A 19,959-nucleotide genomic window follows, 5' to 3' on the forward strand; every position below is an offset into this window, starting at 1 on the left:
TCTAGAGTTTCCTCAAGGAACTCCGGGCTGTGGAAACTACTCCCAGATTTTATTAGAAAAAGTACAGGTTTGCTAATCCTTAAAATATTTATTTGTATTTTGTCTTCCATCTTTGTATTTTCACCTGTGAGAAAATAAGATGTAGAGCTCTGAGATGATTGCGATGCTATGATTTTTTTTTTCTGCTTCGAATCTGATATTGCTAATTTATTTGATTTAAAAGGTAGGATGTTATTAATGATACTGTAGTTTTAAGAATTGAACTGGGAATGTCACTGATTTTCCTGCATATAACGAGAGGTTATGTTCTTTAGCTTTTTCCTCTGAATGCTTTATATATTAATGAACTCAGTATCTCTGTGCTGCTAGTAACTACCATCTGCATATCTGAAATAGGAGTAGAAGGTAAAAAGTTTACCTCGTTTATCAAAGACTGAGACTGGTATAAATTCTGAGATATCCATCTGTGATTCATGCCTCCTAGCAATTTTGCTCATGTCTCATTTTTCCCAAAGTCTTCAAGTCCAGTTAAGCACTATTCTTTTCCCAGTACCAGTGTTTGTTTCCCAGTGTTGCATGTGGCTGTGTGAGTATAATTTCCATTTACTATCGTAAAGTTGTTAAGGATGTTACTTTAGCAAAGCACTTAAAATTTTGAGGTAGAAACTTAGATGATCCAATGTCATCTGAGAATCTATTTACGACAAGGAATGTTAGAGCAGGAATTACATCTGAGCAGTTCTGACTGAGTGCTTCCCTTCATTGTTATTTTGGTCAAGATCACATTCTTTTGTAGTCAGAATAAAGCTACTTTGACAGGAGACTGACATCAGGGTGTTAAGAACACCGTCCTTTCAGTCTGTCTTGTTATACTTTTAGGCTACCCTTGAAACCACAAATTTGTTTAAATGCTTTCATTTAATTATTGCTGAGTTTCACTACAGAGTGTGGAATGGAGAGAGGAGTAATAATGACATGGTATTGTGGCTGTATATTTAAATGACAGTCAGGCTATCAAGTTACTGCTTTAAATACATCAGACTGAAATGATACAGTGTTATCAGATGATTTTTATTATACTCTTAACAATAGCAAGATGTCCCTATTTTCTGAACAAAAAAATCAGACTAAGGGCAGATCTTCATATTAAAATGCAGTGGTTTCTATATAAAATTTCTAGAGGTGTGCTTGTAAAAGGTACCGATCTCCTTAAGAAGGGCAACAGCTATATGCAATAGGGAGATGCAGTTCAGCTAGTACACACTTCAGCAAATAAAAAACCCCTCTATTCCACTCATGTATTTCATTCACATATTTTACTCTTACCCTGCCCCAAGGAAGACAAGATGGCGGAAACATTGGCAGATTCCTGCCCCTGAAATCACAATAAAATACTCTGTTATCACTGGAAACATGTGAGTGGAGTGCAGGGCAAGGGGATGGAGGAAGAGTTACCTGCTGCGAAGTTCACTGGCTAGACAGGTTTTCTGTGTTACTGATGTAATAAGACATGATAGGGTGTGCATTTCTGAGCATTGGGAGGATTCAGGTACCGAGACGTGATGCCCAAGAGAAATAACTTCAACAGCTGGAATAATGTGCCTGTAGCACAGTCGTGCACACTGACACATGTCTCATTATAATATATATAACCGCATTGTAATGCAGTTGTAATACAGAAAAGGGAGGGTAATTTTCTGATTATCCTTCACATTATGAATTGTTGTGCCTACATTGGTCAGTGTTAAATATACTGCCAAAGCTCAACTTTAAAGCGAAACGATTTGTTGAAACTTGAAAAAGATATTTGTCATCAGTCAAAATGACTGAAATAGGGGACAGGAGACTTGCACTGGTTTGTAGTCAGTGAGGAGTTCAGAATTGAAACTTCTGTCTCAAACACCGTGATAGCAAACACGTGGCCATATAGCGGTGGGACTTACAAGCGTAGTGAAACGCCTCTTCAGTTCAGCTGTTCCAGCCAAAGACTTTCTTCCTGTCCTTGCTGCTGCTGCCCCAATGCTCAGCAACTGGGAGATGAATAGAGCTGTTAAAACTCAGCTAATTTGTATTTCTGTATCAATAAGGGAACGTTTTCCAGTCCGCTCTGGAATGAGAACTGAATCTCCACCTTTCTTGGGTACCTTGCCTTTCCCCTAGTAACACTTTACGGCAAGTGTTAGATGGAATGAAATGTCACCGTCGCCATGTGGGGTTAGAAATCGTAGGCTCAGTGAGCTAAAGTGACTGCAGACAAGGTCAAACAACAAACCAGGATCCAAAGCAGAAGCAGATCATGTGTTTCTCAGGAGTACATTCAGTGCTTCACAGGGGAGCGGGCCAGCCTCAGTGGGAAACATATAGTGCTCCTCAGTATTGTGCCTCTCAATGTTAGCTTCTGTATGAGAGGAAGAATGAATCAGGAGCAAAATGCCCTTCTTATTATTGTGTGCATTTGCTTTTAGAAGCGAAGATATCTCTTGGAAGGCTTAAAGATGTACCTTGCGAACACAGGCCTGTGCAACCCCTCCAGTGAAAGGAATGAATTGCCGAACAATGTGGCTCTATAGCGTACCTTCTCCAATTGTACGAGGTTCTTGAGTAATAAAGCAGAATAATTTGAGTTTTTCCAGCACTGCATCCTCACATGCACACAATCACATTTACTTAGGGGAAGATTTTGAAAATGCTGTCATCTTCCCCACTGAATTATTCTGCAGAACTCTGAAAGATACTTGGTTTGTTTCAGAGTATTTTCTACCAGCTGTTTCCTACTGAGTAATTGGGGCAATAACCAAATAAGTCACTTGTTTTCAGCAATGCTTCACTATGTAGAGCGTTCCTTGTTCTCTCTCTTTGTAGTTTTACCTGCCTTACAAGATTTATGGGCTAAAATTAAATGGTGCTTCAGTGTTGTGCTCTATGGAGACCTGTGTCGTTTCTCATTTTCAGTAGTTAGGAGCTGATGTAGCAGGATGCATTTAGGCTTTGTTTTCTGAGACAGCTAAAAATAGAAATGTTTGATAATATTAAATTATTCACTGTGATAGTACCTAAAAGGTTATGCAGAACTCTGGTGGTTTTTTTCAACTAAGTTGGACACTTGTCCAGATGCTAATACTGTTAATAAATTGCTAGGGCACTGCAATATCAGCAATTATAACTACTAATCAAGATTTTAAAAAGCAATGATAGCTTTAAAAAAGTTCTGTCAAAAGTTTGTGAAAGATCACAAAGGTGATGCAGAAAAAGGCAATAACAAATAAGCCACCCCTAAAACCATCAATACATTTTTCAAACAGAGTGCAAACTGTATGCCTAGGACTGTGCCCATGTCTGTTCTGTCAATCACCAACCTCCTTTTATTAGTCTTAGATAGAAGATAAACAACAAGACTGACAGCTTTGTGTCCTTTGGCATTTTTGTGTCACCATCACAGAGTAAGAGAGTATTATGTCATCACTCAAGCCTGTCAGGTTTAGTTTAGTCTGCTCTTTGTCTTAACGATTGTTTTCCTGCTTTTTTCCTCTAAGTTGGTACACATACCCTGTATAGATTGTATATTGTTGATGTTACCAGAATCCGTTTTTTAGATGAGAGATGTCTTTAACTTCGACCATGGAAATGTCACCCTTTTTCCCTGTACACCAAAATAAAAATCAGAAAAATAAGCATCTTCCTCACTCCATCGGTTCTGGTCTATACAGAACTTTTCATACCTCAGACGCTCAAACATCAATTGCATTAATAGTGCAAGTAGCGAGAACTTTGATATGGTTAAAAAAAACTTGGTTTAGGTAAGTTCATTATGTATACCTGTCTTGTGGAATCTGTATAGACTTTGTCACTGTGTGTTGATAACTAGTGCCCATTACCTAATTTTAGTTATATCATTTATTAGGTGATGAAATAAAAGAGAATCTTACCTGGTGTTTGGCTTTTGGAAACAGTCAAGTAGGTGTGCTGGGTGGTTGAAGAGTCAACACTTGGCTTTTGTTAGAGACTTTGTAACACATGATTGTTTAATGAAAACTACAGTTTTTCCTCACTAGGGAAGCAATAGACTGATTCCACCAAAAGGCGCATGTACCTGTAGGAAATATCTGCCTCAAATTGCATGTTTAAGCTCTCTCAGAAGCGTCTGGAAAGAGCAAGACAAATTAAGAGTGGGGTTCTCCAAAGACAGCAAGCTGAAGCAGAAGATACGTCAGCTAAACATTAGGACATACCAATGAGGGGAGACAGAGCCTGGACAAGAAACTTCAGCCTAAAGGGAGGTATTTAGCGCTTCTTGGGATTTTCCACTTCTCTCTAAAAGATGGCATTTAAACCAGGTCAGGTCTTCCTCACAATGAAACAAAGACACGAATGGAAGAACAGCAAAGAGGCTGCTTGGTCTTCCTGGTAGGCAGGTAGGTGGAGCAGTCACTGCTAGTGGCATGGGTAAAGAAGGGACAAGCTTTTAACTGCTACAGTCTCTAATACAAACCAGCAATAAGACTTTTGGTCCCCCAACCTTCTCAGAGAATGTCCTAACCATCTGGCCACTGGACTTTCTTAACAGGCTTTGCTCACACCTTCCCTTACTGAAGCTATTCCACTGCAAATATTCACAATAGGAAGCAGAAAAAAAGATGAGTTAGTGGGTAGGAAACACGGGAAAATAATGTTCAAGTCTTTGCTTCAATTAATATGTATTTATATTTATATGCGTATAGTGTGTATTCGTACAAAGTAGGACAGTTTCAAAGGAGACTTTAGTGGCAAATACCCAAAAGTCCAGTGGCAATGGCATGCAGATGGTTAAGTGAGTTGGAAATTCTGGGGTCTGCCCCTTCTGAGCAGGGCTCTCTAAGGAGAATTTTGGGGGTGACAGTGAAGGGGCAGGTTTTGGAGAATCCCATTTTGCCTACACCTCTCATGCAAGAGGAGTTCTAGCAAGTAGTGAGTGAGCTCATGGATAAAATAAATGGAGGACCACCTTGTTCGTGAATTGCCGTGATGCAGACACAGGATCTGCCCCCCAGCCCCGTGCAGTTAAGGTGACCCAGGAGAATTCAAGCAGTTGCCCTTAGGTATTTGTACGTCCTGGGAGACTTGAGCTCAGCAACTCCGCTAGGTACCTGTCAGTGCATAATTGAAGGATTTCAGCAGTGCCCAAAGGTTTTCCTTAGGCACAGGGATTCATGTTTCTGATGTTTGCTGTAGTTTTATACGGTAAGTTCACCCACAACTAGAACTGGGTACTGTTCCTTAAAAAATTGACAGAAATATCAGAAGCCAAATAACGGTGCAGAGTGCCAGTGAGATTCATGGGTATTGTTGTAGTGTCTTTTTGACACGTCTGTCTCAGCTGCAGAATTTATTCCAATAGGGATCACCTTACAAGATGACACTTGATTTACATTATCTGATTTGTTCCATAATGAGGGAGATCAGAGTTGAGTCTTTGATTTCATTTTCACAGGGAACAATATATCTTTAATTTTAGAATGGATGATCAGCGACTACATTCATAGAATAATTCAGGACATCATTTTGGCTACAGCAATTCACATTGCAAAGCAGTGTAATCATCATTCCCATCCTACTTTGTCTGTCGCAGTCAGTAATGTTTCATCTAGGCTCATCTGTAGCTGTCTGTCTTGGGTCTACATAGACGCACCAGGGCCAGATCCTCAAGTAGTTCCACAGTTTTTTCCCCTCCTTCTCATTTCTCTGAATTTGAGCAGTCTCCGAGGAACTTTATACTCTAAAGTGCCATTGAGGGAGACAAAGGCTTTTTTTGCCCCTTTTTGACTTTAATCCCCTTGACATTTTATGTCGGTTGGTAGAATTATGAAGACAGATTTGCATATGAGGACTTCATTTTGTCTTCATTCCCTGAAGATCAACCTGGTTGCAGACTCTGCTAATTATTGCTTTAAAGCTCATGATCTAGATTTTACAGTAGGAGCTTCCCTGTGGTCTTCTACGGAACTTTACAGTGTCTTTAAGTTGGTATTTGTACATGTAGCTCTGATTACCCTCCTCCGCCTGTCTGTGAAATGAAATCTGCTGGTATTCTTAAATTGATAGGATTGTAGTTTTCTGTGCTAGAACTGTTTGAGTGTTGTTTTTCTTTTAGTGGTAGTGGGGGATCGTTTTATTTTGTTTTAATCTATCACTGTTCAGTAATACTTTCCAGTATTCAACTAGAGAAAATTAAATCTGCAAAGAAAGTTTCAAATTTAGGAAAGACGAGAGAAAGTATCAGGTCTGAGCATTTTTCTACAAAATCATTGTTATTTTGATAAATTCAGATTTTTAACTGATGGTTAATAAGTGCTGTACAAGTGATATATAATAAGTGATTGGTTTTTTCCTGCTTTCAGAATGGACCCCGTGGAAATAAAGTAGTCCAGTATGATTCTTGTCTATCAAGCATAGAGGGTTCAAAAGCATATTCAGTAAGTCAGCATTTGCAGGTACTTCATGACTGCACCTTTAATAACTGGATTATAGAACTCATTTTTTTTTTTTGTCTTGTAGGGATTTTCTTAAATAGATTTCTTTGGCTCCAGCTTAATCCTAATAACACCATGGGATTGCTGGCCCGAGCAGGAAACATTTTAAATTTCTAGCTAGCAGTAACATCCTTTTTCAATGAGGAAGTTAACCCTCAGTACAGCGGAATTTGTTGGGCTTTTCAATAACCCTGAAGATCTAAGTTGCCAGAGCCTCCCAAACTCTGTTGTTGTTATTATTATTTGAGACCATATTGCTGTAATTCAGTGTTGATGCAAAAGTTTTCTTGGGGGTACCCTACAAGTAGCAAAACAACTGAGAACAGATCACGACCTAGAACACGATTCCAGATCATGTCATAGCTCATCTGTATGTACTGACAGGGAACAGCTGGCAGGCTCCCTTCTCTCCAGCTCCTCCCTTTCTGTTGTTTGTTCTAACTGGAAACGTTTTCACTGATGCAATCAAAGGTTTTTAAATTCTTTGTTGTTCTGGGAAAAGACATGTTCATGGGAGGGCCTACTCAGGGCAGCACTCATTTCCAGAAGAGACTGAATTAATCTGTCAATATTTTAACAATACCAGGTAGGACTTATCTCTATGGATGGATAGTCCTCAAACAGTTTTCTCGAGTACAGTTCAGCAGACCGCTACTCAGGATATCAGTTGTTAATTATAAAAAAACAATTTAAAAGCCAAAAAGGAGGAGAGGAATGCTAGAAACATTTTTTTTGGTTTTATTTTTCTGTAGTATTATGATACAGGTAAAAGCTGTATGAACCAGAGAATCATAGAATAGCTGAGGTTGGAGCTCTGGAGATCATGTAGTCCAGCGGACCTGCTCAAGTTGGGTGAGCCAGAGCAGGTTGCCCCAGACCGTGTCCAGTCAGGTTTTAAATGTCTTCAAGGATGGAGACTCTACAACCTCTTTGGGCAACCTGTGCCAGTGTCTGACCACCCTCACCTTAAGTTGAATTTCCTGCATTTCAGTTTGTGCCCATTGCCTCCTGGCCTGTCAGTGTGCACTACTGAGAAGTGCCTGGGTCCATCTTCTCTACTCCCCTCATCAGGTAATTATGAACATTGATGAGATCCCCCTGAACCCTCTCCAGAGTGAACAGTCCCAGCACTCTTAGCCTCTCCTTATATGACAGGTGTCCCAGTCCCTTAATCACCTTTGCGGCCCTTTGTTGTACTCCAGTATGTCCCCGTCTCTTTTGTACCGGATGAGCCCAGAACTGGACACAGTACTGGCCACAGGTGTGCCCTCACTAGTGCTAAGCAGAGGGGAGGGATCATCACCTTGGATCTGCTGGCACTGTTGTTCCTAATACAGCTGAGGAAGCTGATAAGTGTAAAGTAATTTAAATTTGAAATTGTCACATTTTTGCACTTCTGTTACAGAAAGATAAAGTGTATTTTGGAGTTTATATTTGGGAATATAAAGAAATAAATTAATTGTATGTACTCCTCCCTTTTCAAGAGTTACTAATCAGTATTCCCGATGTATATTTCATATGCAATTGGTTTAGCCCGTTCTTATTTTCTAATTTCTTTCAGTGGCCTCATTCTCTTAGAGAAATTACCTATCACACAGAGGAAACAAAATTAGTTTACTACAGAAAACAAGTGTCACTAAAAGGGATTCCAACACGTTTTTTTATCACTTAAAGATTGATGGGGAGAAGAGGAAGAGACTAGATGGAGGAATAACTGGAGTCAAAGACAGCTTATTCCAAGGATTGTCAACACCTACATAAGTGTGCAGTTACAAAAGATTTCAAAGAAAAAGAAGGAAGATGAAGAACAAGAGAAATAAAGAGTGAGGAAAGGATGGGATCAGTGAGGCAGGACAAACACTTGTCTGTTGGAAAAGAAACATTTATTGAGTATACTAAAGGCTGCTATAGGAGAAAAACATTAAATATAAAATTTAATTCACTAAGTTTTGGTTGAAGAATTTGAAAACATCCTGATTAAAGGAGGCCAAGAGGAGGTTCTGAGGAAAGCATTGAACTTGGCAAACACAGTTTGCAAGCAAAATGGAAAACGGAAGAAAAACCACTGCTGTTATTGAAAGTGGTAGTATTAAAATATCATTGTGTACCAGAGGAAGTGGATTTGATACCTGGAATGTTTCCAAAACTGTTGATTCGACCAGGAGATGAGTAAGACGGGAAAAGAGATTTGGGTGTATATACAACAGGTTTCTTTTTCTAGATACTTTTTAAAATAGAGGTCTTAAGTTTTGTGCCTGGAGAAGAGGAAAAAGTAGTTGAATCCCAGGTAAAAAGGAGTTAAGTGAATCAGCTCTGAAGTGAAAGCGGGAGAGAGAAGGAGGAATAAAGGACACAGTATAATTAAAAATGGGATGTTATAACTTAAATACCAAAAACGTTCATGTGTCCAGTGTTGCAAATTGTTACTGCAGCACTCTTTATTACATTAGATGCTGTGAACATACTATCATCCAAAGGTGCAATTAATGTCCTTTGACGGGCACTTTGTCGAAGAGCCCAAGAAAGAGTACAGTGACATTTACTGCCCTGAAGGCCAAATACCTTCTTTGCTTGTGCCATGTCTCAGTCAGCTTATGAAGCAGAATTGGAAGTCGCTCTTGATCCATTATATACAATTCAATAGTACACAGTAAATTCAGAAATTCTTCTTAGACTGTATCTACAATACTTAGGTGACTTAGTCTATTAAAAATAGCCACAAAAAGCAATCAACAATGGAACACCTCCTTACAATTTTTAAGTATTAAATGCTTCCTTTGATATGGCAATCATGATATACAAATCTATCCTTCAAAAGTAATCAGCTGAAGACAGGTTAGTTCTGGTGGTTTCTTGGTGAGTCTTCAGACTACAGTAGTTAAGAAGAGAGCAGTATGAGAACCAATGTTACTAATCATCTGTTGCAAGTGTGAAGGGTAAGTAGCATTCTCTAGCTATGTGGTTGTAAATGGTAGCTACTCTATATATTTGTTTTTCAAATTAATGTCTTCGTTCCTTTACCTAATGCTACAATTTGAACTGCGGAAGGAAACAAACGGAAGTATATTTCTTCCCAACTCTTAAAATAGAAAATACCTGCAATAAATGTTTAAATGAAAAAGCCAGGATGCATTCAGCTGGTTTTTGTCTAGACATATAAGTTAAGCATGGACAGGTTTCTTCTCTTATACTGAAATATATCTGGTATATGTGAATGGCCCTGAAAATGTCAGCTGTTGGGGATGAATGCTACCAATGATAGCATGATACCACAAATCTATTACTGTCAGTATCTACTGTTTGGTAAATAATGCATGTATTCATAGTAGAGTTTTTATTCAGTGCAACTATCAGTACTTAGTATGCTATTGTATGTCAAATATTTGTTTTATTTTTCCAAATGATATTCCGTAGTACTTGGTGAATGTGTCTGGCCACCACTCTGGATTCCAAATATTATATTGCTGCACTTGTGAGGTCACCACATTCTTGGAATATAGCTGCACAAGAAGTATATTTGCACAAACTAGGTGTAGCCTAGAAAAGCTATTTTTTCTCTTTCTTTCTCTCTGTATTTTTTTTTTTCTTCATTGACTGTAAAAGGGAGAGACAAGCAGCCTCTTCTGAGGGACTCAAATCTGAAGCCTCCATGAGGGAGGAAATCACTTAGAAAAAGCTAACGAAGATTAATCTTTGTGAATAACCACCAAAGGGGTTTTTTTGTTGGTGTTTCAGGATCGGTGACATTCCTGAATTTTGTGATGTGCAGATTCTTTACCCCCAAACCATCTAGAATCACAAGATCACAGAATATTTCATGTTGGAAAGGGCCTCTGGAGGTCACCTAGTCCAACTTTTTTCTCCAGCTATATCCAGTTAGAGCAGGTTTCTCAGAAAATTAGAGGTCTACTAAATTCTGCTGCCAAATTTTTCTTTTGAATTTGGATTAAGTTAATTATTTGCTTCTTCGCCATGCTAAACAATCCCAAGTCTCTCAGCCTCTTCTTGTATGAGAGATGCTCCAATCCCTTAATTATCTGTTTCCATCACCATTTCTCACTAATGGTTCCCTTCACAGCACACCAGCATCTGGAAAACTAAGACAAATCCCACAAAAGAGTAAGCATCTGTGTACTTGTGGTTCAGAGGCAGATTGTCTGCTGGTAGGCTGTATGAGACATCATAAAACTTTAAAGGGCTCTATCATAAAAGATGTTAAAACCACCAAAGAGCTTTCTGAGAATCCTCTCTGGAATTGCACTAGACTCATCTAAGATGTCTCCTGATACTTTGTTCCATATTTCACTTCCCTCAATAGTGAGATCTGTGAGACATCACTAACATCTTCAGTATTGACATATACATTATTATTTGACTCTACATTGGTACTGGAATCAATTGCTAGATTGATTGCAGGTACACTCATCAATTGTTGATGATTTCTTTGCTGCTTTGGTCAGGTTCTGTAATATTTTCAAGGCAGTGACCTGTTCTTAATTGGCTTCTGGAGGAAGCTATCTTGCTCCACTGGCTGCAGCAGGAGTTTAGGGAGTCTGGCTTCTTAATATAGTCGGGACAAATGAGTGTTCCTACTGCATGTCTAGTAATGTAGACATCTGCTACAGGAAGAACAATGTTAGTTTATGTATCTACATGAATGATCAAGAAGTGAAGAAAGAACAGGAGCATATTATAGCTTTTCTCACTTAGAGAGAGATCTCTCTTAGATCATTAGTAAGTGAGAAAGTCTCTCCAAATTCTGCTGAGAGAATATGTTTGAATAGGACTGCGCTCTTTAGAAATCAGAAGACTGTGACATTCCACAAAATATGAAGCGATACCATAAACATGACATAAGTAGTGAGTATTACTTATTCATGCCACTAAATACATTTTCAGTATGATGGGATCATTAAGTTTATCTAGTGAATGAGCAGAACTGTTATGTTGCCATCTACAAGGTTAGAGAAATACAGGTATAATTCAGTTCTTCAGCTCCCTTAAGACATGGTCAGCTGCAGACATATACGAAAAACATATTGCATACGGGCAAGTTTGAGGAGAAACTGGATTTCTAGCAGTGCTGAGTGTAAATTTTGGCCGAGTTGTTCTATGTTCCCTACCCTTTGGGATTCCTTGCATTCAAAGCTGACTAAAGGCAGTGCATGAGGGTCACCAGAGTGATTGTAAAGGGCAGTCTCTTGAAGAGGAAAAAGTGAGTATACTGTAACTGATGTTCTTTAAAATACATAGACTGTCTTGGTAGAGCTCTGTGCTGTTTGGCTAGACAGTTTTTAATACATAAATAGCCTTAACTCTGCCTTGGTCAGCAATCATTTAAGTACTGTTAACACAATGATTCGTATCAACATCAGTAGCACGAGGAAAAATTGTCTAGTCTGGTATTCACAGAAGAACAAACTTGAAAATCTATGTACCTTTATTTTAGTTTGCGAGAGGATTAGTATTTTTTTATCCCTTCTACTTCATTAAAGTCATTATCTAATATTTTTCACTTACAATGAGCTCTCATTTAGCCTGAAACATACTGGTTTGTGTTTTCAGTATTACCCTCAAAATTCTAGAAAAAAAAATATATTTCAGACTTCTATTAGTATTTTCTTAGGTAGATGTGGTCTGTTATTACAGCTCTCCATTGTATTATTTTCATTTTCATAGTATTACTTATGCAGTAGTATTCTATCAGTAGACCTTCAGAAATTACCTTCCCAACTGAGAGCATGTTTCTATCTGTAATTTACAATATATGACACAGTATGATATATGTAGTTTTGGAATATTGTAGCATTATTTTTTCCTTTTACCATAATTGCCAGGATCAGTACAACCCAGAATAGGATTCATCTTTTTAGAGCGGTGCTGCATTTGAATGTATAGTTAAATAATTTCCTCTGTAATCCTCGGGGCTTCTTTTCTGTGTTACTGCTTTCAAAATATCAGTCTCCAACTTGGTGTGTAAGATTATCATTTCTACCAATTACTTTTATCTATTGAATCTCATTTATTTTAATTCTGTCCATCTCTAAGCTTGCCAGGTCATTTTGCAATTTTAATTTTTGCAGCTGCATATTTGAGAAGTGTGATTTTTGAAGATTTTCTAGGCTACCGTGCTGTGGCACATGTCCAGTTGCATTAATATAATAGGAAATCTTGTAATTCCCCATTGCAGAAGGAAGCAGATGAGCAGACCTTGTAAGACAACATTTCATCCTGACTAATGTGATTTTTGTTTTATTTTTGAAAGTACAGTTAAACGTTATTCCAACATGATAAAACAACAGAGCATCTTCATAGTTCAAAACTTGTGTTTTGGAAGGATTTGAAACTTAAATTTCTTATGTGAAAGTGAGGCAGCCCTCAGACCTTCTGAGACAATAAATGTCATTCTTGTGATTCTCAAAAGACAAGAAGAACGTAAGTGCAGTGTCTCTTTAATAACAGCAATAGGTATCATAAACACCCTAGAAGGCAAGTTCTTCTCTTTTTGCATATTGCCATGTTTCTTGAGTGCTCTGAAAGAGAGAAACTGAAGAGAATACAGAAAATTATTGTGAGAGAAAATGTAGCTCAGTGCAGAAAATCTGGCATGCAGGAAGGTTTTACCGTATTTATTCCATTCATGAAGGGCATGTAATCGTCCTGGCCTTCTTTTGTCAGTTGGCAACAGCTGGAGAAACCTCACTTAGCAGACGTGTTCAAGATCATAAGTCATTGTAAGTCACCTTAAACTGTTTTGGTATTATCCAGATTGCAGGAAATGGAGCATTGTTGTCATTTCACTGAAGAAATTACCCTGCTGTTTGAATTTTCCTCATGATCATCTAAGACTGTTCTTTAAATACAGCCTGCCCTGATAAATAATAGATAGTGTTGTATGGACAGGTTCTGGGTCCCCAGCTCTTTGGCCTTTTGAAGGCAGCAAGCACAGAGAAGATGTTTCCGTTAGTGAGACTGTCAGCACCTCTTCTAATGAAGGGAGTTTGCTGTACTCCTAGACATATGCATTATCCAACGTGCAAAAAATCTGAAAAATATAAAAAGGAGAAAGCAGCTTGCTGTTGAACATTGTTCTCTAAACAAGCTAATCAAATATGTCAGTGGTATTTCTCAGCTGAAAGCAATCTAGTCTTTTCTTATTAGATTGCAAGCCAGGGCATAAAGTAGAAGATGACCAGATGATTAGAGGTAGAAGAAGTATATTCCTATTGCCCCCGTTATTTCTTCCTTTTGATTACTGAGTACTTTAGAAGAGTTCAAAGAGAAATAGAAATGCATTGCAATGAAAGTAAAACTAATCTCCAAGGGTTATTATGTTGTTCTTCCATTTCAAAAACCTGACTTAGCACGTTCTACAAAACTCAGTGATGCCCTGAATTTATTCAGTAAGTACATGAATGGGTTGGAAAATTCAGTAAAGTTAAAGTATCCACAGCATCTGAGTGACACAAAACTGTGAAAGATGCTGTTTGGAATGTCTTTCTGAACTCATCTGTGTTACTAATCACTTTCCTAATGGGAAAAAAAAATCATCATGTATCTGCAAATTGGCCAGAATACTGTTCCACAACCAATTAGCCAAAATCCACAGTGTTGTGACCTTCAGTTTTTGTTATTTCCGCTAATTTTACTTAGAAAAGATGTCACCTTTAAAGGACTCCAATGGTACCTACATCAGCCAATCTAATAGGTTGTCTAGAAACTTCTAATGTATTACCAAGTGCTTGTGAAAGTAGACTCAATTTCATTGTTTTTGTCCTGGTACTGAAATCTGTCATGACTGTAGACTAATTAAGAGATCATCTATCTTTCTGACCTTTGGACTCTGTTGGAATCATGACCAGCTAGTGATAAGAGCAAAAGTGATAGTTTCACAGAAGAAAAGCTATGGAGTTATTTCCAGTCAGAAGTAAAAATGGCCTCACCACATGCAGAAATAGAAATAGAAAACATATGATTTCTAAATATCCACAGTGCAACCCTAGCCTTGTATCCCTCCTTGTATGAAAGTAATCGAATTGCATGACTGAAAATGAAAGAGGAAGCAGAAGGATTTTCTTTCAACATACGAATACTTGAGAAGTTTTAAAATATTAGGAGCTCAGATACCATACAAGTACCTACTAGATAGGTAAGGCATCACTAGAATAACTGCGTATCAGTTGGAAATGGACAAACTGTTAATACAGCAAATAGACTAATGAGTACATGATGTTTTTTTAAAGGAAATTGCAATCTTTTGAAAGGGAGTATGAAGGCTGAGAAAACTAGACAAAGAACAACAGTAATAGTTTTATTTTTTCAATTTACTCCCCTCCCATCTCCTTTTTTCTTTCCCTTGCGGTGGTGATCTGTGGCCTGACAGATCTTGGTGCACAACTATTGGCAAGTGCTGTAGATCATCCCTATAGACCTCTAGGTATATTGAATTCATTAGGAACAGAGCAATAGGCCATCTGAAGGATATCCAGAAACAAAATATAAATCCCTTGAAATCTATTTCAGATTTGATGATGGTACTGCATTCAGAAAGTTGGAATCTGAAAATCAGAGGGATTGTTTCAGTTTCGTAAGCATTAAAATTCTGGGAGTTTAGCATGACCTATAGAGTATCAGAAATCCTTCTGGTTCCAACTGATTGTTACATTATTCCCATGACAGAGGGAACAACTCTAACATAAGGAAGAAAATTTTGTTGAGTGAATCCCAGGATAGCAGCATATGTCAAGTTAATATTGTCAAAACATCTGCAAATTACTCTGGAGGATTCATAGGGTTTGTTGTTTGTTTTTTACCCATTCTTCAAATACACAACACCAAATACTAGTAAAATGTAGTCATTTTAGAGAAGTATGATTAGAGATGGTGCTCTGCAGCTACTGCATATAACAGGTCCTACTGCCTTTTCTGCCCAGCATGAAATGTGGATTTTTTTTCCATGACAGTGTGAATTTCTAAGTTTCTTTTCTCTTTTTGATAATATTCCATTGCAAGATTTCACTACGTGACTACATATGATCATTAGATTATTTTGTGCAGAAAATAAAGTACAGTTTTTTGTGGTTGTGAACAAGAAGACCAGTTTATTGCAACAGTCATCAGTCTCAAAAATTGCTAATTAGTGCAGCTGAAATGCATGACTATTTTTTACTCATAATAGTCTAAACTATGCAAATTATCAAGGTTGCTTGTTTCTGTGTCAGAAAACATCCTGAAAGGAAGTCTTTTCCACAGAAAAAGAGAATGACAGGTAAAATAAATGAAGCGTGTCTGCCTAGGAACAAGTATTTTATGCATAATTATTTCATACCTTGCCAATTAAGTACATCATATCTGCCTGGGAATTACAGAAAACTGAAATAATGTACTGAGGGCATATTGGAATTTACTGTGCAATTATATTTCTTGTTGCATTTTATATTTTTTGTAAGTGCTTGCAACATAAGAATCCAGGAAGGAAACATCAGTAGTGATATTCTTTGTTACTGTTTGGCATAGGTGTGTTTCCCAGAAGTCAAATACATATTCCGCTTATTTACCCTTTTCTAGCATCTCTGTATCATGCAAAAGTGTAGATATGCAAACTATTGATTAGGTAATGATTGAGGAATGTAGGTGAAAATCCCCAGGAAGAGGCCAAAAAGCTGTTAAGCTTCTAACAAAATGAAATGGTAAAAAAGAAAAGCTTCCGCAGAAGGCTCTGAAAGAGCAGGCAGAGGTAGGGGCGAGGGCAGGAAACCCTGCAAGTCACGTAAGGACGGAGCTTGTACACTCTTTAAGGAAAAAGCTTTCTTTTCTGTGCTCACCTGGGCCGTCTAGTCACTACCACAATACAACTCATAAATACTATTCAGAAACTCCCTGTGAAATACAACTGGAGCTATTAGTATAACCTTAAAAAGCGGAGGAATAAATACTGTCACCTGAGTACAATACAGCAGCTGTATTTTAGTATGAGGCACTTTAAAGAGAACGCAGTGTTTCCTGTTAACTTCTGTGGGGAGCTGGAATTACTTACTGCGTTTGTATTGAACAATGCATGGACATTGGGCATTTCAGCATACAGGAAATCTGTTTATTGGTGTGTACCAAACTCCAAATTCATGCAGAATGTCCCCATACACGTCCAGCTTGTTGTTTTCAGCTGTTAATAAGAGAGAACACTTTGTATTTTATTTATGGTACTTTGTTTAACCTACTACGGTAGAGCCTCAAGTTGGCTTGAACTTTGTGCTAAAATTGCCCTGTTTGGGGCAATTCTCACTTCAAAGAAAGATCAATGAAAAAGTTTACAGAAAGCTTTTGAAACTCTCCTTTAAATAGAGAATAATAAACTAGATGAGATCCCTCTTTAAACAAGTAGAACTTGGATCTGCGGAAAGGGATAAAATACAGAGTACTGTAAATAAACCTCCTTCTTTTCCACTGGCTCTTTGGAGAGTATGTCTTCTCCTTCAAACTTTTGCTTGCCAGTTGATACCTTTCAGTAGCTGGCTTCTGTTTGGGCTCCACGGGCTCCTTTGCTCCATCGACCAGACTTGGCAAGGGCTTACTCTCTGCCACATGCAAGAGCCCCGCTCCACTCAGTCTCTCTGCCTGGAGATTGCTACCTGGCCAGAAGCACTCCTGGCTTCTCCAGTACCGCCAACTGTTCATTTGCTCCCAGAGGGTTGCCCCTGCCCCAGGGTGAGGGAGCCGGGACTAGACAGTTAGGCAGCCGCTTTTTCTCTGATCCAACTTCACCGTTTTAGCAAAATATACCTAACACAGAAAATGGAAACAAACCAGTTCTGGCGTCCATCACAGCTATCAATTTCATAGGAGGAATTGGTGTCTTTCTAAATGGATGTAGATAAGGATATAGACATCGATGTAGAAATAAAGTTTGAAAATAAGATTCTAAAAAGACTCCGTGTAAGTGCTACCCTTGTCTAAGCAATAGAGGTAGAGTTTTCTCACTGGTTTGCTCTCAAATTGGCCTAGACAGGAAAGCTTACAGATGTTTAGGTTTGAAACTGATGGCACAGATAATTAATTGCATTTAGACTTACCACTTATAAAAATGCTTCTGACAAACAGCTTTCCCAAGAAGGAGTATTCTGTCAGAATTTTTCGCAAAGCCTCTGTGTTGGTATTTCCATTACAAAACTCTTTCTTTCTGTTCTTTCAATAAAACCTCACTCTAGGCTGAAACGTGGAACATCTGATCTCAGCTCTTGATCAGTGGTTGTTTTTACCGGTTTTCCAGAAAATTGACTGAGCTGAGGTTTTTTATGTTGTGCAAAGGTTAAAAAAGGTGTGGAGAGGAGGAAATGAGGGAGCGTAGCAGTGGGTATATAGTTGATGCAGTTGGTTTTTATTTCAATTATTTTTTTCCTCTACCAGTAGGATCGAAATGGTGTGCTATTGGAATCATCAGTAAACCGTTTTTTCTCTAGTGGAATTCATTACAGTTCTTCTTAGTGTGTGAAATTCTGCACATTGCCCGATCTATGGGAAAATATTTCGACAGTTACGTAGATATTTATCATGAGGTAGTAGCAACTGAAAATTACAACAAGATTAAGTAACACCTGAGATGATATATTGCATTATTTTTTACATAATTTCTGAGTCAGGGGAGGCAAAAATCACCACTTTCAAATTATGGGGTGCTGAGGGTTTGGGGTTTTTTGGTCTTTTTTTTGTTTGTTTGGTTTGGGGTTTTTTTGGGTTTTTTTTTGTTTGGTTGGTTGGTTTTTTTTATTTCCTGTGCTGTTCTCCAAATTACATGTATGGGTATGGTGGTAATCAAGCCATTTGGAAGCACTGGGTCATTTTGAAAATATTTTTTTCTGAAAGGCTGGTAATGTGAAATAAACTACCATTCTTATGTCCGCTCAGTTTGCATCTGACTAGAATTGAAATGCTGAGAAATGAATTCTGAGTCTCCATCTACTTCCTCAAAGATAGCAACAGCTTCACTGTTGTGAGGACTTTTGGCTAGTAAAGCCACAGTCATCAGCTTTGCCTGCTATTCTGGGTTGGTAGAAGCTTGCTTCTATGTACTTTTTGTTTTCTTGAGCTTGTTTTGCTTGGCTGTTATGTCAGCATATTGATATGTACATAGCTTTTAATCTTGTGGCTTTTGTTTTGCTTGCGTTTTTGCTTTAACGTTGCACCTGTTTTCCATCGTTATATGCATTTTATATTATATACTACACAAGTATTTATTTCTTGCTGTGGCTGGCCAGAAGTTGTCTCAGTTATGTTTGGAATGTGTCCGTTACACACAATCTCAGTCACTTTGATGTGCCTTGGAGCAGCTCATGGTGTACTTATATGTTAGGTCTGCTTAAGCTGTCACCTTTCAGTCATCAGACCCTACAGAGACTAAGTCAAACTTTAGCTGGCCTGCCCTGAAATAAACAATAAATTAATCTTGAAATCATTGTAAAGAAACCTGAATGGTAGCCTTAGAAGACACCAAATCTGAGTCACATTTTTGCTGAGTCTTCATTGTAGCTGCTTATTTTGGTGTAAGTCTTCCTGTATTGACAGCACTTGGAGACCCTTGCAATGGGTCAGAAATATACGATTTAGTAGGCATAGAACCACAGTAAAGCTCATTTTTATCATTGGAAGATGTAAATGTTAGGAGAAACAAATATAAGAGCCTTTGGGGACTTTAGAAAGAGGTGAGTGAGAACAGCCTTAGGAAATTGAACATCTTGGTTCTTCTCACAAATCAAAGCATAGCTCTCCCAGTAATTATTTTTACTTTTGACTATCAGAGGCTTACTGTACAAATAGACTCACTGAAGATTCAAACACTGCCAGGTGAAAGATTTGAATCTAGAGGTATACAGCAAAACTTCCTGAGTTATATAGGCTTTTGTATTGTTCGCGTAGGAGAATTATGGTGTTTACTTACTTTTGATACTAGTATTTCTCCTGTGGAAAGACTCGATTAATATATGTAGATTCCCGAAACAGCTTGACTTCAGAGGAATGGAATGTTTGGGAATGCTTGACTGTTTTTAAATTGAAAATGTGGGTTAATCTAAATATAGGCTTTAATATAATTACAATTTTAATGCATTAGCTAAAGTGACATTTTGAATTTAAGTAAACCTCCCTACCTGCTACTCTTCCCTCAGTGGTTTCATGCAAACAAAATTTTGTTAGGAAGGATCTTCTGTTGGAAGATCAGATTTTTAGTCATAATCAAAAAGGTAAAGCCGCTATACTTAATTACCTAAAATCTTTAAATGTATTACATACGCATGTAGAAGTGGAACTTGCAATATATTCATAATAAGAAATAGCCTTTCAGTGTTCAAGAAATCTGATATTCCAGTTCCATGTAAGTGGTAGTAGATGTGAGAAAAATCTGTAGGCAAACTACACAATGCTAGACTTCTTAATTGAAAAGATAGTTTGTTAGTAGATGAAA

At 38.0% G+C, this 19,959-nt stretch overlaps 1 protein-coding gene across 6 annotated transcripts in view; it reads left to right on the forward strand.

Annotated features, from left to right (window-relative positions):
• Positions 1-19,959, forward strand: part of CADM2 (cell adhesion molecule 2) — a 669,070-nt gene that overhangs the window by 520,175 nt on the left and 128,936 nt on the right. The gene's annotated exons all lie outside the window — the stretch shown is intronic.

This window comes from Rissa tridactyla, chromosome 1, assembly GCF_028500815.1.
Source record: "Rissa tridactyla isolate bRisTri1 chromosome 1, bRisTri1.patW.cur.20221130, whole genome shotgun sequence".
Lineage (NCBI taxonomy): Eukaryota > Metazoa > Chordata > Aves > Charadriiformes > Laridae > Rissa > Rissa tridactyla.